Raw genomic sequence first — 19150 nt, forward strand, 5'->3', positions numbered from 1 at the left:
ATATAGCAACAAAAGAAGGAGAAGTCATCAATTACTACTAGCAAATAAAGAAAAGAAGAAAGAATCAAGAAAGAGGCATATGAAAAGCAATCTAAAGCATTCAAGAAAAATAGAAAAAAGGCAAGGAAGAAAAGTACCAAAACATGAAGAAAAGACCTTGCCCAAGATGCCTCTAGCTAGTAAGAAAGTATCAAAACAGACACTCCTTAGAACTAGAAAAGTGCAATTAAAATAGAATCTTGAATGTTATACAGTCTTTCGTACTCTTTGTCTACCTTTTATCCCTTTCTTTGATTAAGCAAAGTTTACACCAAGAAAGCCCCATTACAACCCAAAAGAAAGACCTTTTGATCTTTTAAATCGTATGCATTTAAATCATGGAGAAAGAATAACTAATTTTGCATATGGGAATGCCACTGTTGCACTATCAATTGTCTTAATTTTGAAAGGTTGAAGATTCTTTAGATAATTCATGTCCTATTTATCATAAATTGAATAAATATTAGTGTTGACAATCTCTTTAAACTTGTATTTTACTCAATGAATGTGTTTTATTCAAAAATAAAAAGTCAAGCTTAAGTATGAATAGCATGGAGAACGACTGCGTTTATTCACTTGTTTACTAATCATGATATCTTGAAAGATTATTAAAACCATCTCCAACCATGTTAAACTAGTGACGTCAAATTATTTTTTTCTTCTTCTTTTTGGTTTTGTTGCTTGAGGACAAGCAATGGTTTAAGTTTGGGGAATTTTGATAAGTATAAATTTTATAGTGTTTTTAATATAGTATTTGTTAGAATTTTAGTAAGTTTTTATTACTTTAATTTGGTTTTAATCACTCTTAGCATAATTATGATCAAAAGCTTCCTTGGTCTTTAATCCGCTTGATCTAAGAGAAAATTGTAGGATTTCAGCGCAGAAAAGAACTCTAGAATGCAAGGCACTCAGCTCTAGCATGCCCAGCCCGTGCTAAGTGACACGCCCAAGTCGCGTTATGAAGCAAGTCTCAACTGCGAAAAAAAATGGCCAAGTCGCGAGCGCGACTTTCAAAGACGCGAGCGCGACAATCAGAAAAGAGAGTCAAAAGATTTGCAAGAAAGCTCGCGAGCGCACCTTCCATAAGCACGGATGCGAGCTGAAGTCGCGAGTGCGACTTTCAAATGCGCGGGCGCGACAAGCAGATCTGAGTTTCAGAAGCAATTGGACCAGAATACGCGAGCGCGACATTCATATATGCGGGCGCGAGCTGAAGTCGCAAGCGCGATATTGGTATGCGCGGGCGCGAGACAGCACCTTTGAGAAGCAGAACGTTTCCCAGCAGAAGTCGCGAGCGCGACTTGCAAATGCGCGAGCGCAAGAAGCGCAACTCAAGAGGCAAAGAAGAGCACGCCCCGCCTGTGCTATGTAGCACGCCCTGGGCCTCACTATCCAGACTTCCAGACTAAAGCACGCCCAGACCGTGCCAGATAGCACGCCCGTGCTATCATCAGGCGGAACCAGCGTGAATTCAATCGCAAATCAAACTCTTCTCACATAGACCAACTTCAGGGAGTTTCCTAAACACACTAAACAAGACCTGGACCTATTCTAGGAGAAAAAAAAGAGTCCTAATCAAGAAGAAATCAAGAACCTAAACAGTCATGATCTCCTATACAAGATTTTGCACCAAATAAGGATTCTATTTCCTAAAAGGATTCAGACTTACCTCCAAGAGCTCTATATAAAGAAGGGGTCGTTGCATCTGGTTGGGAAGCTGGTCTTTCTGTAGAATTATATACATAATTCTCTTCTCCTCAAGGATTTCAAGCTTCAATTAATTGTGCTAAGATTCAAGGAAGTCATCAACATAGCTGTGATACAGTTTTTATTCTAAACTCTTCATCTTGTTTCTTTCTTTATTATTGTCTTTAAATATGATGAATGATTCAAGTATGATTGAATTTAATTTAATTACTATGTCTAGCTAAACTCTTATACTAGGGATTTGATGTAATTTAACTCGATTCCAGCTTATAATATTAGATTTATTTTTCTTTGTTCTTGTTATAAATTATTATTGTGTTTAAGGCTTCCAGGCAGAAATTTTCCCCTGGATTGATTTATTTCAATAATTACATTCGAGAGAAGAGTTATTGATATGAAAAAGGTAATAATTTACTTGAGAATAATAACTTGATGTGAAAACTATATGGTTTGACTCAAGGGGGGTCTTCATAAGTTAATAAAGTATTAAGCGTTGAATTCACAAAGCAGCCATAAAAACTAATGATCTGATTCATGTTTAATTTCACTATTAAGGTAGGTAATTAAATTGGATTAGAATAGCTAACAATACATCGAGAGAGCTTGTTAGTGACCTTAGGGTTGTTTCTCCTACTTGAACAATTAAAATTGATTAATGAACTAATAGAATAAGCTGGATAGAATTAAGTGAAATCAAATTCCCTAGTAGTTTACTTCTTTGATTTCTTTTTACCTGAATATTGTGTTTGATTTCTTCTGTTTCTGTTTTAAATTCTTTTTACTTTACAGCAATTTCCTTTTATCATCGTCTAAATAATAATAGGTTAACATAATTTTGGTAATTGATAACCAATCCCTGTGGATACGATACTTTCTCACTCTATATTACTTGTTGCGATTTCGTACACTTGCGAAAATCGTTGTCATCTATTTCAGTTCGGTCGACCACAAGCTAGGGCCATGATTGTTGGTGATCAGAAAGCAATTCTGCTGCCCCTGATTGATGAGTTTTCAGAGGTCCGTTCAGACGACTCGGACCGGATGAGGCTGAGAATGCGGGCCTTGGTTTTTTGCTTATTGGCTGGTTTCTTGTTCAACAAGGATCCAGGTTTCGGGGATTTGCGCCTTTGTCCCATGGTTCGGCAGATGGAGGATATGGGTTGCATAGGTGGTATTGTGCTGGCAGAAACTATCAAGAGCCTTGACAGAGCTGCTTTAGGCTTCGAGGATTGGACGGTTCCTCCTATTATTCTCCAGGTACTTCTCTTATTATCATTTTCTTTTTGTTGGCCTGTTCCTTTATAATAGAAAGGATCCATTACTCAGGTTTGGTTAAAAGACCACCTCCAAGTGGTTGCTGCTCCTACTTCGTTGCCTTATAACCCTGTCCAGTATCATATGCGGAGGATCTTAATCACCTACCCATCTGCTGATGCATGGACCTCATGGCTGATTGAATTGGGTCCAAATGAGGTGCTGTGGTTCGTATCCTGGTATGACATCACCCGCTTTATCCAGGTTAGTTTTCGCCATACCCAGGTTTACCTTTTAGGCCTTACACATTGTACCTGGTACTGCGCTTCGCGCGTTTTGAGGCAGATGGGGATAGATCAGACTGTTCCGATTATGGATGATTCTTTAGTTGATTCAGCCATCACTCCGGGAGTTACCCGAGCTGTCCTTAGGGCTTGGGTTAGGGACCATCATATGGTTAGGCCTTTACCTAATCCTGTTGGTATTCAGACTTCTCCTGAGTATCGAACCTGGTTCATGGCCGCTGTCTGGCCGATTGAAAGGCCAAGGAGGAAAGCACTGCTGAGCGCACTTGAAGGTTGGACTCAGGCTGACGCTGGTGAGGAGATTGTGTTGGTTTCTCGGACAGGCGAGATCGGAAGACGTTGCCCCACGGAGGCGACGGGCCACCTAGACTTCTTATAGGCTTTTGGACTTTTGGTGTTTTGGCTTTATTTTGACTCTTTGTTTGGGACTTTGGCTTTGGATTTTGGATGTTATTTGGAATTTTGGCTTTAGATTTTTTTGGATGTATGTTTTTTTTTGGACTTGGACTTCATTATTTATTTTTCTTGGTTTCTTTGGCTTTCTGCTTAACTTTGAATTGTTTGACTTTATTGCTTTTAATTGGGCACGTCATTCGTCTTTTAAGCTTTCCAAGCATTTTCCAACTCTATTTATTCAAGCTCTGATTTTTGCCTAAGCCGCCCTCTCGGGTTTTCAACTTACCGAGCTACCCATTTTTGCCTAAGCCGCCCTTTTCGGGTTTTCAACTTAGCGGGCCCCGACTTTTGCCTAAGCCGCCCTTCCAGGTTTTCGACTTAGCGGGTTTTTTTTTTTTTTTTTTATTATTATTTTTTTTTATTGTTGGCAAAGAAGAAGGATTATGGAATGATTTTCATTAATGTTTAGACCGTACCCAATGAGGGTTGCCTACATATCTCCGATACATAATTTCCTTTTTTTTTTTTTTTCAAAGAGAATCAGGTCTAATGTAGTTCATTTTACATTATGCAATGCTTGTCACATAAAATATCTTTTTAACTGATCTAAATTACACGGATTCGTGAATTCCAAACCATCTAGATCAGTCAAGATGACGGCTCCGCTGGACAATATTTTCTTCAACACATAGGGTCCAGCCCAATGAGGACGAAACTTCCCACGTGGGTCTATGATTGGCTGTCTAATCTCCTTCAGGACCAAACAACCTTCTTCCAGTTTCCGGTCTTTGACCTTCTTATTAAAATGCCGTGCCATTCTTCTCTGGTAGACTTGAGTTTAGTGGATTGCTTGCAGTCGCTTTTCGTCCATACTCAAGAGTTGCAGGTGATAATTCTTAGCCCAGTTTGCTTCGCTAATCTGGCTTTCCTGAATAATCCTTGCCGACTAAACTTCCAGCTCAATAGGCAACACTGCTTCCATGCCATATATCAAAGAATACGGAGTTGCTCCGGTGGGTGTTCTAATTGAAGTCCTATATCCCCATAGGGCATTCGGTAACTGTTCGTGCCAAGCTTTGTGATTTTTAACCGTCTTCTGCAAAATGACTTTTATAGCCTTATTTGCAGCTTCTACAGCCCCGTTTGTTTGTGGACGATAGGGTGAGGACTTATGATGTTGGATTCTTGTTTCTTTCAACAAATTAGAAAATTCACTCTGAAAGTGAGACCCATTATCTGTGATGATCTCGAATGGTGTTCCGTACCGACAAAGGATGTTTGTACGGACAAACTATGCTGCCTTCTTGGCATTTAGAACTGAATAAGAGGCTGCCTCGATCCACTTAGTGAAATAATCTACAGCAACCAGGATGAATTGATGGCCGTTAGAGGCCTTCGGGTGGATTTTTCCGATCACGTCTATGCCCCAAGTCGCGAAAGGCCATGGTGAAGCAATAGGATTCAAATTGACCAGAGGCTGTCTTTGCAGCTTAGCAAAAATTTGACATTCGTGACACTTCTGCGCGTGCCTCACGCAATCTGCATTCATGGTTGACCAGTAATAACCCAGGTTCATGATTTTCCGAGCCAAAGCTATCCCGTGCATGTGTGGACCAGACTCCCCATTATGTAGGGAATCCATGATGGTTTGAGCTTCTCCCTCATCAACGCATCTTAGGTGCAGGCCGCTCCAACTTCTCTTGTACAGAATTCCTCCGGTAAGGAAGTATCGGATGCTAACTGTCTCGATGTCCGTTGATCAGTCTTGGTGGATCCCTCCGGGTAGGTTTCATTTTGGAGATAATTCTGTATATCCCAATACCAAGGTTTGTCATCGACCAAATTCATGATATGTGCTGGCTGTTTCTGTAGCCGCACTGTCAGAGGTCAGATGACTCGGTCTCCTTCTACATTGACCATGGAGGCTAAAGTAGCTAGAGCATCTGCGAACTGATTTTTGGCTCGCGGCAAGTAGTGGAAGGATAAATCATCAAATTGCTGAGCCAACTCGTCCAAGCGTTGTAGGTAGGGAACCAAACGCTCTTCTTTAATTTTCCATTTCCTTAAAGCTTGGGAGACTATTAAATTAGAATCTCCGAAAACCTTGAGGACCTTTATCCCTTTTTCCAGGGCTGCTTCTAACCCCTTTATGCAGGCTTCGTACTCGGCTTCATTGTTAGTGCAGTCAAAATCTAACTTGACTGCGATTGGGACGTATTCTCCACAGGGGGTTTTGAATACGACTCCAACCCCATTTCCATGGTAGTTCGAAGCTCCATCGAAGTACATTTCCCAGACTTCACTTTCCAGGTTCACCACGTCTTCATCGGGAAATTCTACCTCTGGCATTTGATCTTCGACTGGTAATTCTGCTAGTTGGTCAGCCAAGGCTCCACCTTTCACTGCCTTCCGTTGTACAAATTTTAAATCATAGGCTGCGAGCACCGACACCCACTTAGCCATTTTGCTATCAAGAACCGGCCTCTCCATAAGGAATTTCAAGGGGTTCGATTCAGAAATAACATAGGTGGTGTAGGACGAGAGATAGTGCTGCAGCTTTGTACACGCCCATACTAGAGCCAAACACAACTTCTCTATCTTGTTGTATTTTAGCTCGTAGTCTAGCATCCTTTTGCTGAGGTAATACACGGCATTTTCTACCCTTGTATCTTCTGCTTGTTGGGCTAGCATCGCACCCATCGCTTCTTCTGTCACTGATAGGTACAGTAGCAAAGGCTTTCCTAGCCTTGGTGGCTATAACACTGGCGGGGATAATAGATATTGCTTGACTTGGTCAAAAGCTTTCTGACAATCCTCATTCCATTTGATGGCTACTTCTTTCCTGAGCAATTTGAAAATTGGACCACAAGTATCGGCCAATTGATTGATGAACCGGCTGATGTACTGTAGCCTTCCCAGGAAACCTCGAACTTCCTTTTCCGTTCTCGGTTCTGGCATTTCCAGAATGGCTTTGGCTTTTGAAGGGTCAATCTCTATGCCCTTTCGGCTGACCATATGCCCCAGAAACACTCCGGATGTAGCTCCAAACAGACACTTTGCCGGGTTGAGCTTTAAATTATACTTTCGAAGTCTAAGGAAGAACTTCTCAAGTGCTATTGTATGCTCTTTAGCTGTTTTTGATTTAACAACCATATCGTCCACGTACACTTCCACTTCTTCATGAATCATGTCATGGAAGATGGCTGTCGCCATTCTTTGATAGGTTGCCCCGGCATTTTTGAGCCCAAAAGGCATAACTCTGTAGCAGTAGGTTCCCCATTCCATGATGAATGCCATTTTCTCTTTGTCTGGCACATGCATCATTATTTGATTGTATCCGACAGCAAGATCGGTCAAGGAGACCATCTCGTGTCCCGCCATTCGGTCCACTAACAAGTCAATATGCGGCAGGGGGAAGTCGTCCTTCGGACATACCTTATTCAAATCCCGATAGTCCACACACATTCTGACTTTGCCATCTTTCTTCGGCACCGGCACAATATTTGCTAACCATGTTGGGTAAGCAACGGGTTCTATGAACTTATTCTCCAGTTGCTTGGCTACCTCCTCCTTGATTTTCAAGGACCATTCTGTTTTTAGCCTTCTTAGCTTCTGTTTCACTGGCTTAGCCTCAGGGTATACTGGAATCTTATGCACCACTATTGCTGGGTCGATTCCCGTGATGTCACTTGCCTTCCACATGAAGCAATCGGCAAACTTCTTTAAGCATTCACTGACTTGTTCCCTGTTCACACAGTCAGATGCAATGTATGTATGTTCATTTTCTTCTTTGCCAATTATTATTTTTTCTTTATCATTTTTCATTTTATTTATTTCTTTTTCATTATTTTTGCTTGGAAATGCTTGGAAAGATAGACATGCGGGGTAGTCAAAAATTTGCAAGCCTTTATTGATAATGACAGAATCGTCTTCAAAAATTACATCAAATTTGAAATCTGGATTTTCAAAATCTGACACAGACGACTCAAGACTAGAACTAGACTCTGACTCGGTTTCATACTCGGGGTTAGACTCGGACTCAATACAGGACTTGATCACATATTTTGATTCTAGGTTGGACTCGGAAGGGGGTGTATCAGCAGTGCGCTCCTCCTCGGCGTACCAATTGGTGAGAGGTCCTTCATTTGGCTTGATCAGGCTCAGTAAATCTTGGTCCCCATCATTTCCTGTAATGACTGCAACCTCATCAAAGAGACTAGGCTGCATGAAGTCTTCCATTTCAGTCACTATTTCGGGCTCGTTACCCCAGACATCAGAGAATATTTCTAACCCAGGTAGCATCTTCTTAGCAGCCGGGCAGTAAAATGGTTCTTGGAAGCTACGATAAGGAATCGTCTCTCCCGATTTGCAGAAGTAACTATTTAAAGTCAAAAAGTGTGATGGCATCTGGATGTTTTTCTTCTTTCCTCTTCTGGTCTTCTCAACACGGTCTTCGTCAGTAGGCTGATAACCCAGCCCAAAAGTCCCTTCATTCACCGGACACTCCCATGCTTGTAGCGTGGGGTATTTCTTCCCGGACCTTGCCATATTCATTCCCGGCAGGTAGGACATCTTTAGCATCAAAGGAACTATGCAGTTTATTTGCACCGTCCCGAAATCAAAGAGAATTCGGGAGTTCGTAGCCTTTCCTTCTATGAACTGCACAGTGTCATATTCAAATCCCGAGAGGGGAAAATTGTCATTTTCGGGGTTGACCTCAAAGAGAGGCTGGCCCTTGGGTTTCTTGAGCTGACTGTAATCATCTCCTTGAACCGTTATAATCTTACCCTCGTAGGGGAATTTGACCTTTTGGTGCAAAGAGGAAGGTACTGCTTTGGTGTGGTGTATCCATGGCCGCCCTAACAGCAGGTTGAAACTGGTGGGCACATCAATGACTTGGAACGGTACCTCCATTATGGCTGGCCCAATCACTAATTTTAGTGTAACAACCCCCAATACTTCTCTCCGGGTGCTGTCATATGCTTTCACTATCTGGTCGGACGGAATGAAATCTGTTTCTTCCAACCCCAGGCAGCTGGCCACCTTTAGTGGGCAAACGTTCAGTGTTGACCCATTATCAATGAGAACCATGGGCACAGTTTTGTCTCTGGTTTGAACAGTGATGTAAAGGGCATCGTTGTGACTGTTTTCCTCCTTGGGTAAGTCATCCTCAGAAAATCCGATGCTTTGCACCTTTGATGATTGGGTGAGGGTGGATACCAACACTTCAGGGCTGACTTCCACCGATGTTTGAAGTTGACTCAAAGCCTTGCAAAGAGCTTGGCGATGAGGAAAGGATGATGCTAGAAGTTCCCAAATCGAAACCCTAGCTTGTGTCTTTTTCAACTGCGAGAGCACTGGGTCTTCCTTTGGTTCATCAGTCCTTTGGTAAGGGTTATGCGAGACTTTGTCCAAGACTAATGGTTCATATTGTCTCCCGCTCCTGGTTATAGCGTCGAGTTCCTCAGTTAGGTCATTCAGGTCTAGGACACAGATTTCGTTCATTCCTAGGAATAGGTCGAAAGGATCGATCAATTCCTGGTCAGGACTAATAGCATTTACCCCGTGATTTGGTAAGGGATTAGTGCTAATGTTTGGTTTACTTCTCGGAATAATTGAACCATTATCTACCAAGTCCTGGATGCGGTTCTTAAGCGTCCAGCACGCTTCAGTCTTATGCCCATGTGCTTGGTGGTACTCACAGTATTCATTGGCTTTGAAATTCCTTGGTAAGGGGTTGGGTGGTGGTCTTGCCTCCAAAGGTTTGATGTAGTTTGCTTTGACAGCTTCTCGGAACACCAAAAGGATTGGCATCCCGAGATCAGTGTATGTTCTTCTTGACTGACTGCCATTTCGCATGTTTCCCATGTTTCCCACACGTAAAGGATTCGTGGGGGTGATGCTTGCCACTTCGTGGACTTTGCCAGTTTGGCTAGGTTTCTTGTACTTCGAGGTTCCCGGGTCTTCTTTCAATTGTCCCATTTGAAGTAAATCTTCTACCTTCGTAGCAGTGGCAATGAGCGACTGGAACGATGGTAGATATTGAGTTTGTAGTTGGTGTTGGTAGACAGGCTGTAGGTTCTTTATTATTATGTCCACCTGTTCTTGCTCAGAAGGTCGGTTAATCATTTGGGCAGCCTTGGCTCTCCACCTCGTAAGGAACGAGGAGAAAGGTTCATTGTTCCTTTGTTTAGTGGTTTCTAGCTCCCTTCGGGTTACATCCACTTCCATATTGTAGTGATACTGTGAGTTGAATGCATTACAGATGTCCTCCCAAGTCTTCATCTTAGACCGGTCTAGACTGACAAACCATCTTAATGCAGCACCGGTGAGAGATTGTTGGAACAACTGAGCAAGGAGCTCGCTGCTCAATCCAAATGGGTTAAGGGCACCCACATACATTTTCAAGTGAGTTTTAGGACAAGCAGTTCCATCAAATTTGTCCATGTTTGGCATTTTGAACTTGGTTGGTCGTCTTGCTTCGGGGAACAGAGACAAGGAGTCCATGTCCACCACTTCTTTGTGTGTTTTAAGGGCAGTAACAGATCTTTCTAACAATTCCAGTTTTTCTCTCATTTTCTGAGCTTCCAATTCAGAAGCAGTTTTGGAGGGCATGTCTTCCAAGTTAGGGATAGGGTTTGAGGAGGCAGATGCAGCACCAGGTCCTTGATTGGAGGCAGCATGACCACTTCCCCCAACGGAAGCCCCATTCCCATTACCACCACCTAGTTCAGCTAGTAAGGCAGTTCTCTGGGCAGCCAATGCCTCATTCATTCTAGCCTCTATTCTAGCTTCCATTTGTTCCATGAGGTTTTTGATGTCAGTAAGTGATGCCATTGGTGCAGTTGAAGTTGGTGAGGTTGGTGATAGTACTGTAGGTGTGGCTGGCACTAATGTTGGCACTTGAACAGGGGGTACCTGTAAGTATGAGGGTAACTGGATTAAGGGTATAGTAGTATCAGGGTAGCTAATATGAGAGAGAATGACTCTTTGTCCAACTGTGCATGACCAAAGGAAATATTTTTTGTGTTCTCCATGTGTTTACCCAATGTTTATGATATGTCGTGAATGCATAACAACACATCATAATCTGTTTTAATGAGATGCTTCATATCACAGGGTGCATACAGCCCTAAAGGATAGGTTCTATAGGCTATGACACAAATAGGGAATCGGCTTATTAAGGGACCCTTGAACCTTGAGTATGGATACACCTAACCACATGTGAAACAAGGAGTTTCGCGTGGGTCCAACGGTACGCATACCCATGTGCCACCCCCAAAAGGATTAGGGATGGTTTGCGGTAACAGGGAGGACGCTTTGGCTGTCCGTCGACATAATCAAAGAGACCTGCCGATCAGCGCTACTTGCTATCCAGACTCAGAAGTTTGAACAGAAAGAGAAGAAATTCATTTGAAATTCATTTTTTATGCAATGGAGAAAAAGATCCTCAATCGTGCAAATAAATCAACAAGTTTTAATGTCTTAATCACATTTTTCAATTAAGTCCGGATTTTCATATCAAGTTTTCATATCAAGTATTCTTAAGGAAAGAACACTTGATTCGTGCTAGGATATCCTGCAAAACAAAGCATAAGAAAATAATACCTGAAAGAAAGGCCGGTTAGTTTTCACAACAATTGTAGTCCACTCTTATGCAAAATGATTACAATGATCAATTTCCCCAGCAGAGTCGCCAAACTGTGAACCCCTCCCCCAAATGTCATAGGCATATGGATGCATGTGACTAAGGAAGAAATGCACATGATGTGTGTGAGTCGCCACCTTGTTTAATTATTTAAGGATAAACTAGGAAAAAACCCTGAGTGACTCCAATTTTAATTAACCTAGTTACTAGATTAATTATCCCAATGTTTAAGGCACAGTCTGCAAACCCGAGGTGGATCCCGAGACTATGTCATGCTGATAAACTAACCGATAAATGAATGCTTTGCAAGGTGAATGATGGATTAATGAAATGTTTGAGTGATTTTGACTTGCCGCCCGGGGTGAAATCCCGAACGTGCCTACGTACTTCCGTTTGAATGGAAGATCAAAGTCAACGTAGTTCGATAGGCCTTGTTTCAAGGGCTTTGAAAGAGTATGCTTAATGCATGAGTGTGTGTATGCTTCGTGCATTTTGTTTAGGCATTTTGCCAAAGGATCGATTGATTCGATTAGGCGTTCGTTGCCAAATGTGTTGGTTTTAAGGCATTTGTGCCAAAAACGGTTGTCGGGCGATTTGTCGCCAAAATTGATATTTGGGCTTATTATTGCCAAAATTGATGTTCGGGCTTATTATTGCCGAAATGATTGATTTTAAGGCTTTTAGCCAAAATGTGTTGATTTAGGCAATCTGTTTGCCAAAATGATGTGATTGGGCGATTGTCGCCAAGATGATCGATTTTAAGGCTTTTAGCCAAAATGTGTTGATTTAGGCAATTAGTTTGCCAAAATGATGTAATTGGGCGATTGTCGCCAAGATGATTGATTTAAGGCCTTTGGCCAAAAGATTGATTGATTTAGGCAATTGTCGCCAAAGAGATTAATTTTAAGGCCTTTGGCCAAAATGTTTTGATTTAGGCAACTAATTTGCCAAAATGATGTGATTGGGCGATTGTCGCCAAAAATGATTGATTTTAAGGCCTTTGGCCAAAATTAGGCAATTTGTTTGTTGAGAAAAATGATTTAGATCGTAGGCAATTAGTTGCCGAAATTAATTGATTAAACATAGGCAATTTGTTGCCAAAAAATGTGATTGAACGAGGCCGTTAGCCACAATTATCGATTAATCGGACCTTTAGGCGAAGTGTTGGAAATAAAGGCGATTACACCGTAGTTATTGATTAACTAGGCATTTTAGCCAATATTGTCGGATTTAAGCTTTAATACCACGGTTATTAATTAACCGGACATTTAAGCTTAATCGTGTTTAATTAAGACAGTTTATTTGTCTAAATGATGACGTGAATGCATTTATGCAGTTGTAGAATTTTTAAGAGTAGAAGAGAAATATGCATGAAGTGCTAAAATTAAATGAGCAGAGTTTCGTTTGTGTACCTGATTTAATCGACGGCCGCTTCTTAGCTCCAGATTAAGCTCCTCGTTTAGGAAATATTAATTAATTTTATTTTGTTTAATTTTGTGTCCAAGTATCACAATAAAAATGCAATAAAAATTAAATTAAATGCAAAAAGCGGTAAAGAAATCGCAAGGAGCGTGGGAGGGAGGAAGATCGTCCGTCAACACAGACAGGGGTGTCAAAATTGAAGAGGTAAGTGGCCTTTTATAGGCAAAAAATGGGTCGCCGGCGGCAGGTGCCGCTGTGGTCGGCGGTAGGTGCCGCCGGCGGTCCGGCGGCAGGTGCCGCCGGTGCCGGTGGCAGGTGCCACGGTGGCCGGAGCCACCGTGCTCGGCCGCGGTTACTTGGGCTTTTTCACTCCGGAGGAGTTTTCGGGAGTTCCGGGTCTCCGAAAAATATTCCGGGACCTGTTCCGTGATCGTTGCGACATTCCGGACGTTTTAAGTACCATATTGGCATACTTTCAGTGAGTTTCCAAAATGGCCTCCGGTCCGGCCGGGCTGTTTGCAGTCCGGCAAAACTGGCTCTTTGAGCCATGTAAGTCAAAGTTACTGTAGCAAAGTCAAACTAATTGGCAAGGCACTGTAGCAGGCCAGACTGTTTACAGTCCGAGAAAATTGGCTTTTGAGCCTCAAAATTTTTAGTATTCACAAGATCAGACTGTTCCAATTACGGATGACTTTCCTGCTGATTCAGCCATTACCCCGGGTGTTACCCGAGCCGTCCTTTGAGCTTGGGTCAGAGATCACCATATGGTTAGGCCCTTGCCTAATCCTGCCAGTGTTCAGACTTCTCCTGAGTATCGAGCCTGGTTCATTGCCAATGTCTGGCCAATTGAGAGACCAAGGAGGACCGCACTGCTGAGTGCACTCGAAGGTTGGGTTCAGGCTGATGAGATTAGGACCGGTGAGGAGATTGTGCTGGCTCCTCGGACAGGTGAGGCTGGGCAGAGTTCAACAGCTAGGGGTGACTCGGAGGATGTTGCTCCACGGAGGAGACGGGACACCTAGCTCCTATAGGCTTTTGCTGTCTTTCTCTTATTTTGACTTTTATTTGGTACTTAGACTCTTGATGTATGTTTTTTTTTTTCGGATTTTGGACTTAGCCTTTACTCTTTGTTTGGACTCTTTTGCTTTCCGCCTGACTTTTGGGCTGCTATTGGAATGAGATTTGTCTTTTTAGCTTAAATTAAGAAAATCATTTAGCTTTCCAAACATTTTCCAACTTTATTTATTTCAAGCTCTAATTTTTGCCTAAGCTGCCCTTTCGGGTTTTCCACTTAGCGAGCTTACCCATTTTTGCCTAAGCCGCCCTTTTCGGGTTTTCAACTTAGCGGGCCCCGACTTTTGCCTAAGCCGCCCTTTCGGGTTTTCGACTTAGCGGGTTTTTCTCTTTTTTTCTTTTATTCGGCAAAGAAGAATGAAATTATGAAATGATTTTTTTATTAATGTTTAGACCGTGCCCAAAGAGGGCTGCCTACATATCTCCGATATATAATTTCTTTTTTCCAAAGAGAATCAGGTCTAATGTAGTTCATCTTACATTATGCAATGATTACAATTACACAAAATATCTTTTTAACTGATCTAAATTACATGGATTAGTGAATTCCAAACCATCCAAATCAGTCAAAATAACGGCTCCACCTGACAATATCTTCTTTAACACATAGGGTCCAGCCCAATGAGGATGAAACTTCCCACGTGGATCTATGATTGGCTGTCTAATCTCCTTCAGAACCAAACAACCTTCTTCCAGTTTCCGGTCTTTGACCTTCTTATTAAAATGTCGCGCCATTCTTCTTTGATAAACTTGAGTTTGGTGGATTGCTCGCAATCGCTTTTCATCCATACCCAAGAGTTGCAAATGATAATTCTCAGCCTAATTTGCTTCACTGATCTGGCTTTCCCGGATAACCCTCGCCGACTGAACTTCCAGCTCAATAGGCAACACTGCTTCCATGCCATATACTAAGGAATACGGGGTTGCCCCAGTAGGCGTTCTGATTGAAGTCCTTTATCCCCACAAGGCATTTGGCAATTGTTCGTGCCAAGCTCTATGCTTTTGGACTGTTTTCTACAAAATGACCTTTATAACCTTGTTTGCAGCCTCTACGGCCCCATTTGTCTGTGGGCGATAGGGTGAAGACTTGTGATGCTGAATCTTCTTTTGCTTCAGTAGGTCCGAAAATTCACTTTGAAAGTGAGATCCGTTATCCGTGATGATCTCAAATGGTGTCCCATACCGACAAAGGATGTTGGTACGAACGAACTGTGCTGCCTTCTTGACATTCAAAACGGAATAAGAAACCGCCTCAATCCACTTAGTAAAATAATCAACAGCAACCAAGATGAATTGATGGCCATTGGAAGCCTTTGGATGGATCTTTCCGATCACATCTATGCCCCAAGTTGCGAAAGGCCATGGTGAAGTAATGGGATTCAGATTGACTGGAGGCTGCTTTTGTAGTTTAGCAAAAATTTGACATTCATGGCATTTCTGCGCATGCCTCACGCAATCTGCATTCATGGTCGACCAATAATAACCTAGGTTCATGATTTTTCGAGCCAAGGCTGTCCCGTGCATATGTGGACCGGACTCCCCATTATGTAGGGAATCCATGATGTTTTGAGCTTCTCCTTCATCAACGCACCTTAGGTGCAGACCATTCCAACTCCTTTTATACAGGGCTCTCCCTGTAAGGAAATATCCAGATGCTAACTGTCTCAATGTCCGTTGATCAGTCTTGTTGGATCCCTCCGGGTAGACTTCATTCTGAAGATAATTCTGTATATCCCAAAACCACGGCTTGTCATCGACTAGGTTCATGACATGCGCTGGCTGTTTCTGCAGCCGAACCGTCAGAGGCCGAATGACTTGATCTCCCCCTACATTAACCATGGAAGCCAAGGTTGCTAAAGCATCTGCAAACTGATTTTTGGCGCGCGGCAGGTAGTAAAAAGATAGTTCCTCAAACTGTTGGGCCAATTCGTCCAAACGTTGCAGGTAAGGAACCAAACGTTCTTCCTTAATTTTCCATTTCCTTAGAGCTTGAAAGACTATCAGGTTGGAATCTCCAAAAACCTTAAGGATTTTTATTTCTTTTTCCAGGGCCGCTTCTAACCCCTTGATGCAAGCTTCATACTCGGCTTCATTGTTGGTACAGTCGAAATCTAGTTTGACTGCGATTGGGACGTATTCTCCACAAGGAGTTTTGAATACGACTCCAACCCCGTTTCCATGGTAGTTTGAAGCTCCATCGAAGTACATCTCCCAGACCTCACTTTCCACGCTCAACAAGTCTTCATCAGGAAATTCTACTTCCGGCATTTGGTCTTCGACCGGCAATTCTGCTAATTGATCAGCCAAGGCTCCGCCTTTCACTGCCTTCCGTTGTACAAATTTTAAGTCATAGGCTGTGAGCACCGACACCCACTTAGCCATTTTACAATCAAGAACCGGCCTCTCCATAAGGAATTTTAAGGGGTTCGATTCAGAAATCACATACGTAGTGTAAGACGAAAGGTAGTGCTGCAGCTTTGTACAGGCCCAAACTAGAGCCAGGCACAGCTTCTCTATCTTATTGTATTTTAGCTCATATTCCAGCATCCTCTTGCTAAGGTAATACACAGCGTTTTCTACCCTCGTATCTTCAGCTTGTTGAGCTAGCATCGCACCCATCGCTTCTTCTGTCACTGATAGGTACAATAACAAAGGCTTTCCTAGCCTTGGTGGCTGTAACACTGGCAGGGATAGCAGATATTGCTTGACTTGGTCGAAAGCTTTCTGACAATCCTCATTCCATTTGACTGCTACTCCTTTCCTGAGTAGTTTGAAAATCGAACCACAAGTATCGGCCAATTGATTGATGAACCGGCTGATGTACTGTAGCCTTCCCAGGAAACCCCGAACTTCTTTTTCCGTCCTTGGTGCTGGCATTTCCAGAATGGCCTTGGCTTTTGAAGGGTCGATCTCTATGCCCTTCCGACTGACCATATGCCCCAGAAATACTCCGGATGTAGCTCCAAACAGACACTTTGCCGGATTGAGCTTTAAATTGTACTTTCGAAGTCTAAGGAAGAACTTCTCAAGCGCTGTCGCATGTTCTTCAGCTGTTTTTGATTTGACAACCATATCGTCCACATATACTTCTACTTCTTTGTGAATCATGTCATGGAAGATGGTTGTCGCCATTCGTTGATAGGTTGCCCCGGCATTTTTGAGCCCAAAAGGCATGACCCTGTAGCAGTAAGTTCCCCACTCCGTGGTGAATGCCGTTTTCTCTTTGTCTGGCTCATGCATCATTATTTGATTATAACCGACAGCAAGATCAGTCAAGGAGACCATCTTGTGTCTAGCCATTCGGTCCACTAATAAGTCGATGTGCGGCAGAGGGAAATCGTCCTTCGGACATGCTTTATTCAAATCCCGGTAGTCCACACACATTCGCACTTTTCCATCCTTCTTCGGCACCGGCACGATGTTCGCTAACCACGTCGGGTAGGCAATAGGTTCTATGAACTTGTTCTCCAGCTGCTTGGCAACTTCCTCCTTGATTTTCAAGGACCATTCTGTTTTCAGCCTTCTTAGCTTCTGTTTCACTGGCTTAGCCTCTGGATATACTGGAATCTTGTGCACCACTATTGCTGGGTCGATTCCGGTGATGTCACTTGCTTTCCACATGAAGCAATTAGCAAATTTCTTCAAACATTCACTGACCTGTTCCCTGTTCATGCAATCAGATGCAATGTATGTATGTTCGTTTTCTTCTTTGCCAATTATTATTTTTTCCTTTTCATTTTTTATTTCATTTATTTGATTATTTTTGCTTGGAAATGCTTGGAAAGATAGACCCGCAGGGTAATCAAGAATTTGCAAGCCTTTATTAATTATGACGGAATCGTCTTCAAAGAATACATCAAATTTGAAATCTGGATCTTCTAGATCCGACGCAGATGACTCGGAACTGGAACTAGACTCTGACTCGGTTTCAGACTCGGGGTCAGACTCGGACTCAGTACAGGACTTGATTACAAACTCTGGTACTAGGCTTGACTCGGGAGGGGGTTTATCAGCAGTGCGCTCCTCCTCGCTGTACTAGTTGGTGAGGGGCCCTTCATTCGGCTTGATCAGATCTAGCAGGTCTCGGTTCCCATCATTTCCTGTGATAACCACAACTTCGTCAAAGAGACTAGGTTGCATGAAGTCTTCTGCTTCCAGTTCAGTTACTGTTTCGGGCCTGTTGCCCCAGACATCTGAGAATATCTCCAACCCAGGCAGCATCTTCTTAGCGGTTGGGCAGCAAAAGGGTTCTCGGAAGCCACAGTAAGGAACTGCTTCTCCCAATTTACAGAAATAACTGTTCAAAGTCAGAAAGTAAGGCTGTATCTGTACACTCTCTTTCCTTCCCCTCCTGGTTCTCTTGACACGGTCTTCATCAGTGGGCTCATAGCCTAGTCCGAAGGTTCCCTCATTCACTGGACACTCCCAGGCTTGCAGTTTGGGGTATGTTTTCTCGGATCTGGCCATAACCATTCTTGGCAGATAGGACATCTTAAGCATCAAGGGCACTATGCAGTTTATTTGCACCGTCCCGAAATCAAAGAGAATTCGAGAGTTTGCAGTCTTTCCTTCTATGAACTGCACAGTGTCATACTGAAATCCCGAGAGGGGTAGATTGGCAGTTTCAGGGTTGATCTCAAAGAGAGGCTGGCCCTTTGGCTTTTTGAGCTGGCTATAGTCATCCCCCTGAATGGTGATGACTTTGTCCTCGTAGGGAAACTTGACCTTTTGGTGCAAGGACGAGGGTACTGCCTTAGTGTGGTGTATCCATGGTCGGCCCAGAAGCAGGTTGAAGCTAGTCGGTACATCAATTACCTGGAAGGGGACTTCCATCACAGCTGGCCCAACTGTTAACTTTAGCGTAGCAACCCCCAACACTTCCCTCCGGGTGCTGTCATAGGCCTTCACTATCTAGTCCGAGGGAGTGAAGTCAGTTTCTTCCAACCCTAGACAGCTGGCTACTCTCAGTGGGCAGACGTTCAGCGCCGACCCATTATCAATGAGAACCATGGGCACGGTTTTGTCTCGAGTCTGAATAGTGACATAGAGGGCATTGTTATGACTGCCTCTGTCCTTAGGCAAGTCGTCATCAGAGAAACCGATGCTTCGTGTTTTAGATGATTGGGTGAGGGTGGATACTAACACTTCAGGGCTAACTTCCACAGGTGTCTGAAGTTGACTCAAAGCCTTGCAAAGAGCTTGGCGATGAGGAAAGGATGATGCCAAAAGTTCCCAGATTGACACCCTAGCTTGTGTCTTTTTTAATTGTGACAGCACCGGGTCCTCCTTTGGCTCCTCTGCCCTC

This window comes from Jatropha curcas, chromosome 11, assembly GCF_041381405.1.
Source record: "Jatropha curcas cultivar XTBG-Jc1 chromosome 11, XTBG_Jcur_1.0, whole genome shotgun sequence".
Classification (NCBI taxonomy): domain Eukaryota; kingdom Viridiplantae; phylum Streptophyta; class Magnoliopsida; order Malpighiales; family Euphorbiaceae; genus Jatropha; species Jatropha curcas.